Consider the following 3,888-nt stretch of genomic DNA (forward strand, 5'->3'; position numbering starts at 1 on the left):
TAATTTACATAAAAGCCTTTGGTGTGGGACCGTGTCAAAGGCTTTCTGGAAATCTAGGTATATTATGTCCACTGGGTGCCCCTTGTCCGCATGTTTATTAACCCCTTCAAAGAATTCTAATAGATTAGTTAGACACGACTTCCCTCTGCAGAAACCATGCTGACTTTTGCCCAACAATTCGTGCTCTTCTACGTGCCTTGCAATTTTATTCTTTACTAGTGTTTCTACTAATTTGCCTGGTACTGATGTTAAACTTATCGGTCTATAATTGCCAGGGTCTCCTCTAGAGCCTTTTTTAAATATTGGTGTTATATTGGCCGTCTTCCAGTCATTTGGTACCAAAGTGGATTTAAGGATAGGTTACAAACCACTGTTAATAACTCCGCAATTTCACATTTGAGTTCAAATCAGTGTATGAGATTGTAGTTTGTACAAACCTTTTAGTGCTGCTTATGTAACAGTGTAAAACTAGGCAAAGAGCTAGATGCATTAACATGCCTCCTAGAAGACCTCTGCATGCCCCCAGAAGCATACAGAGCCCTGGTTGAGAACTGCTAGACTACACCCAACAGATTTCTCCCTTTTAGAATGGAGAATGGTCTCTAATATATTTCTAGCAAGTCTCTAGGACCCATTCAAGGGGCAAAAAGGGACATTTTCTACATCTGGTTTCTTGTATGAATACGTGGAGCTGTTGTAGGGGGAGCTGAGCTGTGACATTTTATCTGCTACCTGAGCAGTTTGGAGCTGTTTAGGGTTTTGCTTTTTCCTGCTTTGGAGGTGCTGCTGCTCTGCTGCTGAAGTTATTTGTGGGCTGGAACTTGCTGCTGGATAATTTGAGATTTGCATCTGGCAACTTTTCTTTGCCAAAGAGTCATGCAGTAGTGATCACATCCAAGGGCCTTGTCCTTATCCCTCACCGTAGTTGGTGAATAACCAAGAGGCCTCAAGGTGCCAGCTTCCAACTCATACACTTAATATATTTAGTTCCCAGGAATGGGGAATTGCTCAGAATCTTGTTTGCATTGTCCCTAGGGACAGAGCCTAATACCACCACCTCCAGCTTGAGCCTCCCTGCTCTGGTGCCTGCGGGCCCTGACCAGTCCTCGAGCAGGGGCGATTAACGCTGGCCCATCTGCTGCTGCTGGCTGTCAGGTTTCATGCTGGTGGCAACAGAATGGCCAGGGATGGGGACTACTGGAGAACAAGGCAGGGATGCTGTGGAGCCCTGGGGCTAGGGGCCAGCAGGGGGCAGTGCTCCCAGACCCTGCCTGTAGAGCTCTAGCACTGACTTAGGGGGCTGTGCCCCTGGACTGTACTAAACCACTGAGCTCTGCAGCTACCCTGCTGCTTCCCCTCCCTGAGGAGGATGGGGGTGGGGTGGGGGAAGTTGTTGAGTGTGGGGGGGGGGCCCCAGGCTTCTCCTGTAAGTGCTCTGGCTGTGGTGCACCCCAGGCTGCCAGCCCAACTGAGGGACAGCTAGATTATAGAGCTCCAGAGAGCAGAGGCAGCTTTGCAGGGCAAGGAAGCTGGGGGAGCTGAGCAGCCGTCCTAGGCGTAGTCTTCACTGACCATGTAAAATGTTGATCACCTGTGTTGGCACACTCCATCGAGGCAGCTGTTCCAGATCCATGAGAGGCCCATCATACAAATCCCCTGTATAACTCTCTGCTACTTGAGCAACAGCACACACACACACACACCAGCTGTGCCCCTCTGTGAAGCAGAACTAGGCCATTCTTTGGTGTGAGGGGAAACAGGCTAACACAAGGGGGGCGAGTGGCATGGGGGGAAGGCTACTTGCATCAGTTTTCTGAACTATGGGGAGTTGGGTGAGTAGACATATGCATGAGGCCACTGAGAAAATGGTGGCTGGATATGAATTACTATAACACTTGAAATTGGACTGCACTAATACATGTGTAAGAACAAATCTGTAATACTCTGAGGCTGGAAAGGGTTTGGGTGAGAGTCTATTATGGGCTAGAGTCATAAGGCCAACAGTGAGGTGCTACTAGGATTTTCAAAGCCACCTACCCATCCAGGTATCTAATGGTCCCCTGCCACTTAAACTTCTGTCACCGCTAACCAGGTGAGCAAGGTATGTCCAAGCCTAAATTGGGCTCTGCTGGCAATGAGGTAGACCTGCTCAGAAGCTGCTTAAGAGCATGGCCTACCTCCTTAGAGCTCTTCCCCACATGCCTCCAACCAGCAGAGCCTAGGGGAGTGTTGCATTCCCCCCACCCTTTTATCCCCTGCCGTCCAGTGAAGTAGAGCATTCAGCTGGTATGTAAAGTTGGGCCTAAAACCTACAGCACTACTAGGGTGATCTAAGCTAACGCCCTATCAGGCTGCAGGATTTGTTTTTAACCAGCCAGATGACCCACTGAAAACCACCAATGAAACAGATTCCACAGTCTCCCCAGGTGTCTGTTCCGTTACCCTGCTCTTAGGAAGTGTTTTCCTGAGATTTCATGTAAAGTTGTTGTGCCTCTTGTCCTACCTTGCGGGGCAAGAGAACTTTTCTCCTTTTCTTCGTGGTGGCCTTTTGAGTATTGAAGGCTGCTGTCATGTGCCCCCCCCACCTCAGCCTCCTGTTTTTCAAATTAAACCTACCCAGTTCCCTCAGCTTATGCTCACAGGGTTTCTATTCCATCCCTTTGGTCAGCTTTGTTGCTCACCTCTGAATCCTTTCCAGTTTTTCCCTATCCTGGGATCTAGTACTCCAGCTGAGGCCTAACTTGCCCTGTCAAGGGGTATTAGTGCCTGTGACTCCCATGCAATGCCTTCTCAATGCAACCTAAAATTGCATTTGCTCTCTTTTGCAGCAACACCACATCGCTCAGGCAGGTTGAAGCTGTGAACTACCACAATTCCCAGGCCCTTCTCAGCAGCACTACTTATTGCCCATTCGTTATGTGATTTTTCTTCCTTCACTGTAGCACTTTATGTTTGTCTTTGCTGATTTCATATTGCTTTCTGTAGACCAGTTCTCCAGTTTATAAAGACCCTCAGCACCATCCACGAAAGTGTTAACAGCTCTCCAGAGCTTTGCCTCGGTGGCATATTTGATCAGCATGCTCCCTGTGCCTGTACCTAGGTTATTCATGAAGATATTGAACAACATTGGACAGAGAAGGGATCCCCATGGAACCCCAGGCTGAGATCTCCCTACCATCAGACACCATTCCAGTAACAGTTATGCTTTGCGATTATGTATTGACTTCATGGTAGTTCCGCTAAGGCCCCCGTTTACTTATGAGCATGTCATGGGTTACAGCAAAAGCACTGCTAAAGTCTGGGTATATTATGTCACCCACAGCCCCCTTATTCAACAAATCAGCTATCCTCTCAAAGCAGCTCACACTGGTTTGGAAAATTTAAGTTGTTTGACACAGGGGAACAGCTTCCATAAGCTCCTGAGACATAACCCAGAATACCCTGGTGGTTAGAGCACGCACCTGCTGAAAGTCCCTCGTCACTAGGCAGAATGGGGACTCAAAGCCCTGCTTGCCCCACACTGGATGAGTACCACTAGTGTAAGATATGGGCACTCTGTTTTTCTAGAGAAGGGCTTAGGTGACCAGCTCCTAGATAGGGGCCATAGCTGTGAGTCCTGAGCAAAGTTCAGTGCCTGTCTCCCTTTGGCCACACTCCTTTCTTTCATTTTTTACTGGCTACCTCAGGCAGCTCCCTACTTATCCTGCAGGATTTTTGAAAGAGCTTGGATATCAAGGTAGAAGCACACTCAAAAGGCAGGTGCTATAAGGTCATAGTCCCCCTTGTGAATCTGACCCTATGGGGGGGAAAAAAAAAAAAAAAGGTTTCCGTCCAAACCGTATTTCCCCCGCCTTTCCAACTGCAAACACAGAGGAATGTCTACGAGTC

Source organism: Carettochelys insculpta, chromosome 1 (genome assembly GCF_033958435.1).
Source record: "Carettochelys insculpta isolate YL-2023 chromosome 1, ASM3395843v1, whole genome shotgun sequence".
Classification (NCBI taxonomy): Eukaryota; Metazoa; Chordata; order Testudines; family Carettochelyidae; genus Carettochelys; species Carettochelys insculpta.